Source organism: Fistularia commersonii, chromosome 21 (assembly GCF_037954325.1).
Source record: "Fistularia commersonii isolate RoL2024-O1a breed Wild chromosome 21, RoL_Fcom_v1.0, whole genome shotgun sequence".
In the NCBI taxonomy this organism is placed as follows: Eukaryota; Metazoa; Chordata; class Actinopteri; order Syngnathiformes; family Fistulariidae; genus Fistularia; species Fistularia commersonii.
This window is the reverse complement of record NC_141304.1, coordinates 5,876,161-5,889,369: the sequence shown is the minus strand read 5'-3', so window position 1 is coordinate 5,889,369 and position 13,209 is coordinate 5,876,161.

Below are 13,209 nucleotides of genomic sequence, written 5' to 3'. Positions count from 1 at the left end.
AAAGGTATTTGCTCACCCATCCAAATAATCGGAATCAGGTGTTCCAATCACTTCCATGGTCACAGCCGTATAAAATCAAGCACCTGGGCATGCAGACTGTTCATATCAACATTTGTGAAAGAATAGGTCGTTCTAAGGAGTTCGGTGAATTCCAGCGTGGAACTGTGATATGATGCCACCTGTGCAACAAATCCAGTCATGAAATTTCCTCGCACCTAAATATTCCACGGTCAACTGTCAGCTGTATTAGAAGAACACAGAAGTGTTTGGGAACGACAGCAACTCAGCCACAAAGTGGTAGGCCACGTAAACTGACGTGCGAAGAGGTCGCCAACTTTCTGTAGTCAATCGCTACAGACCTCCAAACTTCATATGGCCTTCAGATTAGCTGAGGAACAGTTTGCAGAGCGCTATATGGGTTTCCATGGGTGAGAAGCTGCATCCAAGCCACATATCACCAAGTGCATTGCAAAGCGTCAGATGCAGGGGTGTAAAGTGCACTGCCACTGGACTCTAGAGCTGGGCTTGGACCCTTAGTTTCAGTGAAAGGAACTCTGAAATCTTCCGCATACTTAGATATTTTGGACAATTCCATGCTCCCAACTTTGTGGGAACAGTTTGGAGCTTCCTTTTCCAATATGACTGTGCACCAGTGCACAAAGCAAGGTCCAGAAAGACATGGATGACAGAGTCTGTTGTGGATGAACTCGACTGGCCTGCACAGAGCCTCAGCCCGACCCGACAGAACACCTTTGGGATGAATTAAAGTGGCGACAGAGAGACAGCCCTTCTTGTCCAACATCAGTGTGTGAACTCACAAATGCAGTTCTGGAAGAATGGTCAAAAATTCCCGAAAACACACTCCTAAACCTTGTGGAGAGCCTTCCCAGAAGAGTTGAAGCTGTTATAGCTGCAAAGGGTGGACCAACGTCATGGATTGGGAGGGGTATGTCACTTAAGTTCCTATGCAAGACAAGGCAAGTGAGCGGATACTTTTGGCCATATAGTGTATGTGTCTCCCAAAGTCCTCCCAGAAGCAATCTAGGGAAACATAAAAGTAGTATCAAATCTAAAGATTATAATCTTTCCAAATTAGTTTAAAGCTGGTATAAAGATTAAATCTGAAAACCTGAACATTCCTGTCTGATTAGTCAGACACAGGGTTGTTTTTTATATATAAAGCACTAAAATTCAAATTTGACATTTTTTTTATCTGAAATTTATATAGTTCTAGTTCAATCAAAGTGAATGTGAGGGATTTTCTTTTCAAAAAAATTGGAATGATGAAGAGAAAGTGATTCTATTTAATCATGAAAATATCTGATGGTTATTTAATATAATCTTTTTAAAGTTGGAAAAAGTACTTTTTTACACAAATAAAACCTCAACTATCTTGTGTATTTTACAAAAAACATATATAATCAACAACACCACACGCAAATTTGAGAATTGATCAATAACAGCAAAAGGTTTTCATATTATTGCAAACAAATAAACTCACTTCGGCCTTTGATAAGCGGAATATCATTCACACCTTGAAATAAAAATACTAGATGTACGGAAATCCTTAATGTGAATTTTAGATTTTCTTTCATATTTTATATTCTTCTCAATACCCCCTTATAGCTGAAATACAGCAGAGGCAGAGTCCCACCATTAGGAGTAACTGCTTGACTAATAGTGGATCAAAACGGAGAGAAGAGAGGTGATAGTTGGTGCGTGAAATTTGATCTCCTAACTTGAAAAAAAAATATTTTCAAGCCACTGTTAAGTCGGTCGTTTACCCTTATCTATATATTTGGTAAATATACAGATCAGTATTCATCGTGATCACCTGATCTCATGAACTCCTGCCAAGTTGCTCATTTTATCAATAATGTGTATAATCTCCATTTCACCACAGGGGTCAGACATAATGTCATATTACCAGAAGGGAAAATGCAGTTATCTTATTGTTTTGGCCAGATTGAAGCTCTTTTAATGTGACATCACACAAAATTTCAGCTCAATAAAATGTAACATTGTTCACGCCTCCATAGTTTATCAATCTTTCTGGAAGCTGTCCAGCTATCCAAAGACAGAGGGTAATGCATAAATAGATCGAGGGACACTAATAACGATAACAATAATAGGACAAGATATTCAGGTGGCAAGAATCCAGGTGAATTAATGAAACTGCAGAGAGACGGGGACCCATCGAAATTAAGTTGCTTTTGAGCAGTGAAAATAATCATGCGAGAAATGAGCAATTTTAACCAGCATCTCTGTCCAAGGTGCTGAAATCTGAGCTCCTCCGACTGAAATATGATTATACTTCTCAGGAGAGATTCCTAACCAGGGTGTCCTGGTTTTTGGATCATCCATTTCCACATCACTTTCACTCCAGTTGTTTCACACTGCAGGTGCAGAGATCACACCAGGATACCCACTATTGTACAGTTAAGGAGATAAGAAGCTGAAGGTGAGAAGGCAAGATCAGTATATCAGTTATCTTATATCTGTCTTTTCGGCTACATGGAGATTGAGGGGAAATCATTTGAGGTAATCAATAATTCTTTTTTTCAATCTTTCCCCCATAAATCTATCTATTTGAATGAACAGTTGACCACGTGTGGCATAGAGTGGCAGCATCCCACAGAGAGCTTGTGTTTGTTACCAGGCAGATGCTATAAATATTTAATAACAAAAGTGTTTTTATGCATTTTCTGGTGTAAATTCACTTCTCCAGTGGTGCATATCCTGTCCAGTCTCCTGGGATGAGTGGGAGACTCTTCCAACTGTGGATGGCTCCACTGTCGTCTTGCACAGTTGGCAGAGTACAGAGAAAACCTCTTACTATGTGTTTTCTTATTCATATCCCAAAGCCAACAACACTCATTCAGGCACAAAAATGTACTTCTCAGCTTTCAGGAGTGTTTTTCATCCTGGATTGTCCAGGAGTGTGATTTAAAGGCAGGTGTGGATAGGTGAATATTCAGTATCATTATAGGTCATTGTAGGAATGCATGAGTGGAGATGGTTAAGAAAGTGATGGAGTAATGAAACACCTCTAAAATCCGTTACATAGGGAAAGGCACCTGCCCGGGGAGGAAAGGTTGTGAAGTGAGAAAGTAACCCGACTGTTTTGGTGATACAAACGTGTAAAATCTGCCCGGCAACAGAAGTGAATTAAGGAACCGCTTGGTGCCTGACTGCGAGCTTGAACACCTCTGAATGTCTCTCACACTTTAACCTTCTCACCCTGCGCCTGGCGTGTTACCAGCTGTCTGGAGCAAAGGCGGAGTTTCTGCATCAGGCAGATGAAACAGGCCAACTGTATCATATATCATACAGTAAGTCAAATCGTGTATGTATGCAAGGTTGCAAGAAGGGTATATTACAAACTCAAGTCATGGGATTTTATATTACTAAAAAAGCGTTTTTTGACCAATGTGAAAGATCATGTTAGTCATAATTTGATCCCATTCTTTGTAGAAAGGCATACATTAGGGCTGGTGAACAATAGTTTGATTAAAATTACAGTTTCAGTGGGTTTCATCATCATCATTCACCACTCCTTAACAAGCAGGATCAGATGGGGTAATCTAACTTGCAGTTTTTACGGTAATTGTGTTTCTATATTAAGTGTTCACTTTTTTTAATTATCATTATTATTATCATATTATTGTTATTATTATTATCAAAATTAAAGTTGAAAGTTGTTTTACAGACTGCAGGGAAAGCAATGGGAAAAGAAAAAAATAACATGGACACCAACAACAACCCACCACAGGAACACACATGGAACACATATTACTATTTTATTTTATTTTATTTTATTTTGTTTTTGTTAAACTATTGAAATAAATTCAAATTAAAAATGATCACCAAAATAAAAAGTCATTTGTAATCTTTCTGTCTTGATATCTTTTAGTAAAGCTGCCTGTTTGGTTACAAGCTTAGAAGCTTCATTATGCAGCCTTATTTTTAGCACCGAAAGTATCTGGGAAACTCACCTCATCACAGCCTGAGATGGATTATTAACAGAAGATGAAAGTGAAATGTAAGAGCAGCCTGTCTATGCTTTGCTCAAGCAGAGATTCGGGAAAAATATTCATCAAGGACAAATTGGTCAGTGCATCTTTTACCTTCTCTCCTTTAGGTTTCCTCATTTTTGTTTCCATCTTCTGAAACTTAATTAGAATTAGCAAATGCAACCTTAGAACTATCGTGTTGGTTCATGTTATCCCTGTCGGTGCATGATGAAAAAGAAATGCACGCTGAGATGAAGAGCAAACATTTGAATAATCCCTGAGAGGATAGATTTACCGTACTGCAGAACAAAAAAGTAACATGAGCTCTGAGACCAAGTGAAGCTAAAGAGTAGAGCAGGAGTGGAAACTGTGCTGGGCAGAAGAGCAAACCCTGGTTGTATTGTGAAGCAGATATTAATAAAAGATGTTAAAACTGTGAAACTGAAAATAGTTAGCACTTACACCTACAGGTAAATGTCAGAGCACTAAGCTTTGGGTTAAAAAGTATACAACCGGGAAGTATTATAACTTGAATTTTATTATCATCATCATTATCATCATTCAATATCCTCCACTGAAATGGAAGTCACAAACTAATTTAATCATTGCAATTTCCGCATCTTTTATTTTTAGGTGGATCTACAATGAGTCGGAATATGGAGTCTTCTCAGTGTATATCCATCTCGCCAATGAGCGAGCAGGTCCATCTGCTCCTGCCTCTTCTGTAACTTCACTTGGCGCATCCTTAGCTGACTGTCAGCTGCCCTGACAGCCTGACCTCCTGGAGGCACCTGTGCCAAATGCCACGTCGGGTCTGGCACTCAATCTTTTTTACTTGCACCTCTACCTCAAACACCGCCCTATACCTTGGTCTTGACACCACCTGAAAATGAGAACTATTTGTTTGTTTCTTGCTATTTATAGCCCGCTCTGCTTCTGCAGTGTTGGCAGGGGTGACTTGCCTGTGTCTGTTGCAGAGGGTAAATTGGAGCGCTAATATTACAACGCAATATTGTGCCATTACTACACAAACTGCCTCCTCTTGAAGATGGTACACATTTGTTGTCGGTCACGCGCCAAGAACTTGCACAAGCTCATTTTAGTGATATTTCAGCTTCGGTTGCCATAAAACAAAGCAATCATATGATTGCAACTGGCACGCCATGAGAGCAATATTTTGTCCATTCCAAGCTTGTTCCTCTTGAGAGATTACGATCTGTTGGAAAGTTCCGCATGCAGAGAACAAAATGGGGTCTGTTGCTGGCAGTGGAGATCTCTTTTGAAGCTGGGTAAATTATCGCAATGAAGCCGTGCACAGCGTCTCATACAAAGAGATGACCAGGCCTGAAAAAGCATCACACAAGTCAATAGGAACCATCGCTAACAGCACATACTTGTTTGGGTGTCGCTTTGAATTGAAGCTCAGATATGAGGTTCTTAGGAGAGGCGAAAAGACGCTTTGTCACAAAGAAGTTAAGAAAAGTTTTAAGATACCGTTTTGATTGTGGACAATGTTGGAATGAAATATTCCTTAGAGATGAATGGAAATATCTGAAGAGTCACCACGTGGTTGATAATTCATGAAAACAATCCCCCGATAATGACTCGGGATTTAATTGAGATATGTTTGTAAATGGAGTTCGGCAGCGTCTCCATCACGCTGATGAACTTGATTGCTTAAAGTGACAGATAATGAAGGCATTTTTTTACAACGAGTTAAAGTAGAAGTTAAATGATCGGAAAAGTAATTTGTGTGTTCCACCAACAGCACAAATTCTAGAGAAGCAACTAATCAACTGATATGCATCAGTTGTAAAGCTTCAATCAAAATCCGTCTCTCCGGGTCTCGCCATGCCACAGCTATGGTAACACTTCAAGGCAGTTTTCTGGGCTAACAAGAGCAGAGCCATATTCACAAAGAAGCTTCTTGAGATAAAATCCTTAGAAAGACCTCAATGTACCCCCAGAGTAAAAACCACATAAGGGGAGAAAAAAAAAAAAGTTAACACCATCTGAAGAGTTACTGAGGTGAACCGTTGGCTGTGGAGATACAAAATTTTGACAGACTTTTGTCATGATTTTCGTAGGGCATGCCTGACCCAAATGCAAGGACACTCCTGAAGGTCTCTCAAGGGTAAACCCCTTAAATAAGCCCCCTCTTAAGGGGTTTATTTGACAAGGGAGATGAATGGAGAGCTGTGCTGGGTCCAGGTTGTTTCTGGGGTCATGTCACGGGAGTCTCAGGACCTGGCGAGGAGAGGCAAGATGTAGAATACAGGGACAAGGAACTACCGACAATCTGGCACCGAAAGGCTGGCAGCAGGCTCCTCTGAGCCTCAGTCAGACGAGCCGCAGGTGTGCACTGCCCCCAGCTGACATCCAAAACAGGTTCTATGGTGAAGAACAGAGGTGAAGGGAAATGTACGTCACCTCCCCCCAACGACCCGGACAAACAAGACGGAAGCGAAAAGCGGTATTCAGATATCCAAGATGGATCCAAGATGAAAGAACAAGGCACCCAAGAGTGGTCTTCAGGTCCATAACCCTCCCAATCCACAAGATATTAGCACTCCCAATTGGAATATACAAGCCGTTGGACAGTGTACACTGCCACCCCCAGGAGTGCCAGGTTGATGGCATCTTCAGTGCCCAAGGAAAGAGCCCCAATGGTGCAGCTAGGAGGCAGTATAGGCACCAGGGTCTTGTCATTGTTGTCTGCAGGGAACTGGCAGGAAAGAGAGTCTGGCTTGAAGTTTTGGGTACCTGGGCAGTACGAGATGGTTGAATTGGGAAAAGATACCAATGGGACTGACGTGAGTTGGGATGTTTAGCTGACTGTAGGTACGATAGGTTCTTATGATCTTTCCAGACTAGCACCAGACTAGCGCCCTCCAACCAATGCCGCCACTCCTCCAAAGCAAGTTTGATGGCTAGGAGTTTCCAATTCCCTGCATTGCAATTTCTTTCAGCAGGCGACAAACTGCAGGCTTTCCATCAGTCAGCATTGTGATAGGACCGCACCGGCCCCTGTTTCAGAGGAGTCAACCTCAAGAACAAATTGTTTGTAGGGGTCGGGCTGGACGAGGACAGAACCTCTTCTTCAGGTCCAGGAAGGCTGAGTTTGCTTCAGAGCAAAGCAAGATGACCATGAGAAGGTGATCTTGTTGGAGGTGAGAGCGGTCAGTGGGGAAGCAGTTTAACTTAGTTCGTATGAATCAGCAGTAGAAGTTGGCAAAACCAATGAACCTCTGGAACGGTTTGCTTGTTTGTGGTACCGGACAATCCCGGACCGCTTTCATTTTCTCAGGATCCGCGTGAAGCTGTCCACCCTCTAGGATGTGACCGAGAAAGGAGACAGATAGCTTGTAGAATTCACATTTTTCAGCCTTGGCGTAGAGACGATTCTCTGAGAGTAACTGGAGGACCAGGCGGACATGTTTCTGGTGGCCAGCTAGGGTTTTGGAGTATGTCATCCAGGTTAACATATAGGAAAATGTTTAGAAAATCACAAAATACATCATTTATCAGGGCTTTAAATACAGCTGGAGCATTGCAAAGTCCAAAGGGCATGACTAGGTACTCAAAGTGTCCAATGGGAGTCTTGAAGGCTGTCTTCCATTCATCATGTAATGACCAGAGGAACCAAAGTAGAGGCACTGTTTGATAGTTTTCACAACTGACGTTCCTCTGGAGACTGGCGGGTCCAACAGACCTGTGTGGTGGTCTATAGTTGGCTTCTCTCCTTGTTTCTCTCGATTGTCAAAGCGGGTAGCCAAATATATCAGCACCTCCAGGTTTTCAGGCTCATCCAAGGAATCCTTCAAGGAATCATTGAGGGCGTGAAAGAAGGTACTCTTAACTGCGAGTGGAGTTCCAGCCAGACACAGCAGCAAATGTTCTAAATTCAATGGTAAAATCAAAAACAGTTTCCTGACCGTGTTTAAGCATCCCAAAATTTCTGGATTGGAAGGTTTGGTCAAATCCTGGCCAATGGTTTGCTTGTATTCCTGAGAGAACTCCTTGTAAGTACAACCAAAGCTGGGTCCTGGAACCAGGCCTCAGCTCATCTTAGGGCTTTGCCAGAAAGGAGTCCCAGGACGAAGAACAAAATCTGGTAGTAATTGTGGGGGGCAGCAATGTGGTGAAGAATTGAAGGCCAGGGTGCACTGTAAAAAAAAAAAAACAATGGCCTACCTGAGAATTTCTCTGGAATGGGGAGCTAACATCTCAGAGGTGGCAAAGGCCTGGGAGACTGGCAGAGCAGTGGGGACCTCTTTAGGAGGAGGAGATGGATTAGACTGAAGACGCAGAAGCAGCAGCGCCAGCTGATCCAAGCACTGGTTAGTGCTATCTTATTGTAGACTAAGACCTATGAACAGTGTCATGAGTGGACAAGAGAACTCTGTTCAGATGGGGCTCTCCCGAGAGCCTCCGCTGGGTCAGAATGGCCAGATTGTTCCGCCATGATTTTCGTAGGTTGTGCCTGACACAAACGCAAGGACACTCAGGAGGTTAGACATCTTAAGGGGTTTATTCGATAAGGGAGATGAATGGAGAGCTCTGCTGCTGGGTCATAGGAGTCTCAGGAACTGGTGAGGAGAGGCATCGACCCGCTGGAACTAGGAACTGGCGAGGTGTAGCATACAGGGACAAGGAACTAGCAAGGAACAACCAACAATCTGGCACCAAAGGGTTGGCAGCAGGCTCCTCTTATCTTCCTGCAGGTGTGCACTGCCCCCGGCTGACATCCAAATCATGCTCTCTGGTGCAGGACAGTGGGGAGGTGAGGGGAAATGCACATAGACCCCTATGCCTGGATCCCAACAACTTCTGCAGGAAAGAAAAACATCCAAGACCAAAAGAGGTTTGATGGGCGGTGACGGTGGATTATAAAAAGCTATAGATTAGATCATGTAAGGACCATGTCTGGAGTAAAAAAAAATAAATAAATGAATGAATTCACAAAATACATATTTGGGATATATATATGTTATTAATTTACTTACTTTATCTTTTTTTCCTTTTTTTGCCACTACCCTGAAAAGTATGATCTGATTTAACATTGTCCTTCCAGGTGAAGGGTAACAGAGCAAAATGTTGCAATATTTAAGTTTAAATTGTTAAACTGCTTGACAAAATGAAACTAGTTTCTCTTGACATATATCTCAAATAAAGATTGAAATTTTATAGTCTGATCTTTGAGCAAACTCAACAAAACACCACTAAAATAATACAGAATCTTCCCATTAAATTCTTTGAACTACTAAATCTTTCCGACATGTTCACGGGAATAGGGAGACTATTTTTTTTTTTCCGAGACATTAATGATCAAACCCTCACCTTAATAAAAAGTTCAGACCAAAAATACACTAAAAAGTAAGGTGCTACTGCTGCAGCATCATCTGGTACACACGCTGTCAGTCTGGCTACGCAGCTCACAACAGCTGGTTGCATAATTACGATTTCACATTTTCCAGCTCGGCAACAGATACCTTATGTCTAATGGGTGGCTCTGTCTAAAAAACCATATCAAAGAATTTTTGATTTATAGTCACCCGTCAATACCATGAAAATGCCACGACCCAACAAAGCAACGTATTTTAGTATCCACATTTGCAATGTCCTGATAATTGCAATAGAGCAATTCTTTAATTTGTGTTTTTTTTTAAAAAGCAGAAAAACAAAACAAAACAAAACTCTGCATCAGTCTATCTATCTATCTATCTATCTATCTATCTATCTATTGCACTGGAGAAATTTCAATTTACACAGAAGAAAGTGGACAGTGCTGTAGTTGTAGTTAAGATAAATATAAGTAGCATCAACAATATCAGAAAATATAATAAATACAAACTATCTCACTCTCTCTCAGTATATTTATATATGCTCAATAGTCATTATTTCATCTTGAATCATTCATGATATTCATATTACCCCATTGTGAGCCTAGAGGCCCCATTTGCCAAACGAAAGGGTTAATGAAATAAAAGCAAACAAAAAAAAAAAGAATTTTTTATCACTAGATACTTAGGCTACTTATGAGAAACGAAGCCGTATATAAGGTTGGATTTGTTTCCTCTCGCTGCCCTGAAGGGGGCCGGAACAGGAAATGCATCCTCACGTCTCTTTGGATGAAGCAGGAAAAGTGAAGTACAGATAAGAGTTTTCCTCCCAGCTTGCCACCTGACCACCCACTAGCCTCCTCACGGAGCCAGGGCTAGCTTTGAAGTTACATCCTGCCGCTCAACCTTCAATATATTCCTCTTGGTGTAGAGCTGTGACCATTTAACTTTGAAAAATCCACCGCAAAAGCACTTTTGTATCTCCTCGGCGTTCTTGCCTTGGCAGCACTGCATCAGAGATGCTCCTCTCCGCTCTGCTCTACAAGCACTAAAAGCTACATCCGTTTGTGGAGAGCAGACTGAAGGAAACCGGAATTAAGATGCACAAAATGCCGTACTTTATTATTGAAACAATGTTGGGGGGTCAAAAAGTAATGAGAACGGAATTACATTGATACCCATGATTGAAAGTGATCACTGATCTTTCTCCTCTTTAGTGCAACCAGACCTCTGACAAACCCACAAAGCCAGTTCTTCTTGTGCTGAATTTTGCAAAGCATCCAACTTTCCAAGTCCAGTCAGCTCTTCTTGGCAGTTTACGTTACCGACTTTTCATGCAGAATCAGAACAGAGGTGGCCTGCAAGAGGAAAAGGTGACAGATCTCAGTGAATCGGTGCTCGAGAGGAGAAACAAAAGGCGAACGGGGAGGGTAGCAAACATGTTTCACACAAGCAGAAACTCTAATGGATTCAGTTTGTAGTTTTTGTGCAATCTTTCATTTGCGAGATAGTTTACATAACATCTGCCAACATCAGAGATTACTCCTCACTCAGGGCAACACATCTGCTTTCAGCTCCTTTATAGAGGCTTATAACTCGAGGCAACTGCTTTTGACGTTGTAGCTTTTTCATGGGTCATCTGCATCTTGAGACGTGCAGAAAATGTGGATATCCTTCAATTTCATTTGAAGACTTACTGAGCTACGCTTTTGTTTTTATTTGTTTGAGTTTAAATTAAATTGATGTGTTATTGATGATTTAGATGCTGGGTAAAAACAACCCCCCCTCCCCTCCCACACACACATACACTGAATAAACATTAACAATGGTGCTAAAGATTTCCTGCAAGGACTCATTAACATTAAGATAAAGGGGACAGTTTAGGAAAAAAAAAAAACTTTTGCCACGGCTGAGATGGCACTGACGCTAAATGCTTCGTAATATCGATATCCATTCAGAGATTAATATGACAGCTGAGTTGAAGGGGGGGGGGGGATTAGATTATGAAAACTGGAGAGCAATTATTCATTCAAGACCTCTACTTCAACTGCTTTACATCTGATTTTGTTCAGCCGCTGCTGCCGTGCACTCTGGGATGCATCAAAACAAACCTGAGCACCAGCAGCTGCCGCATCACATTCAGCTGACAGCCGACAGAGTTCATAATCTCTTTGTCTCACCGCATCCCTGTGCAAATGGATTCTTCAAGATGCGCTAACGCTCCGGTGATGTTCCCTTACATGCTCGTACAAAATGCTCGTGGAGCCAGGATTGCTTTTCAGTCTCACTTCTGATTTGATGTTATCCAGTAAGGTCACAGCACGATGCTGAACGCATGGACATGTTCCTGGACATGCTGCGATCATCAGTCATGTTTCTGTGTTGTTTTCACAAGATTTTGACAGTATTTTATTTAACCGAAATGCTACCACTTTGAATAGACATAGCTGAGGGATCCGGAGGGACAGTCAGTGTGAGAGCAGAGCCATGAAATGGATAATTTACATTAATGCTTTTATGAGTTTTTATAAATGAATGCAATGATCTGGGAGCAGAAAAGTATTTTTAGGGATGAGAGGGAGATGGTTGATGCTGTCGCTAACTTGTTCAACTTGAATTTAAAAACAACATAATGATGTGGGATTACCATTGATGTTTTTTTTTTCAGTAACATAGGATAACTAACCTCATACTCTTCCTTATCCGCCTCTGATTTTGCTGAGATTCCTTCGTAATTAATAAGTCCAAATACCCTTGCAATAATGTGACAAAGCAGACTTTTGCAAACCATGAAATTGCGTGTTTTTGCCGAATTCCATCCAAAAGAAGATGAGAAACCTTTTTTTATACCTGTTTAATGCGGAAGTGAGGTTAGGAGAAGAAGATGATGATGACGAAAGAATAAATGCATTTATTTTCACATACAGTTTTACATCGAGCACAACGTTTGACCACTGCGTTAAATCAGTGTCTTGCATCTGAAAGTTTTTGTCATTTGTATGTTTTTTTTTTTGTGCTTGGAGCTGCATCATTTGCCATCCTTAATTCAAAAACTTTAAGAAAGTTTTCATAAATTTAACGCCTTAACAGAACTTATTTTAATTTGTGAAAACAAACAATTTACACTTTCTTTGTGAGCAGGATTACAAATAAAATAGGGTTGTCAGCTAGCATTTTCATGTTTATCTTTGCTTTGATGATGGATTGATGGGATGAATAAATAAAGGAATCATCGGTGGTAGAATCTCTTTTAATTACTTTTTCAAGTTTCTCAACTGTGCATAGTACAAACAAAAATGGGAAAAGGTAGTTTATTTTTCAACAGTGTGGCTCCTTGGATGGCGTTTTGAAAAGATATTGAACCAAAGGATTCAAACTGGGGGTAAAGATAAAAAACAAAATTAAACTTAGATTGACTCTCAAAAATAAACCCATCCATCACAGCGAACTTCTCGTCTTGCAATCCAATAGCCACAGAAATTACCAAAAACAGTAGATCCCATGTCCACTGTCTTTGGGACCCCGGCAGGCAAAGGAATAAGACTCCGGGTCATCCGATCTCAGGACAGCCCCTCCGATCTGGAGGTAAAGAGAGTGGAACCGAGTCTTCAAGAATACTTCCACCCTCAGAAATCAATTCCCACCACAGGAGGTCTACATTTCCTGCAGGGTCTTTTCTGTGAACAGTGAAAGACATCTCAGCGATTTGACAGCTGCTTCACTGGTCTGTAGGGTTTGGGGGGTTGGGGGGGTTGGGGGGGTTGGGGGGGGGCTCATCTGCAGCAGCCTGAGATGCTTGCTGCTGCCCATCCACTCACAGATTGGTGCAACATGGAGTTATATCTAAGGGGCAC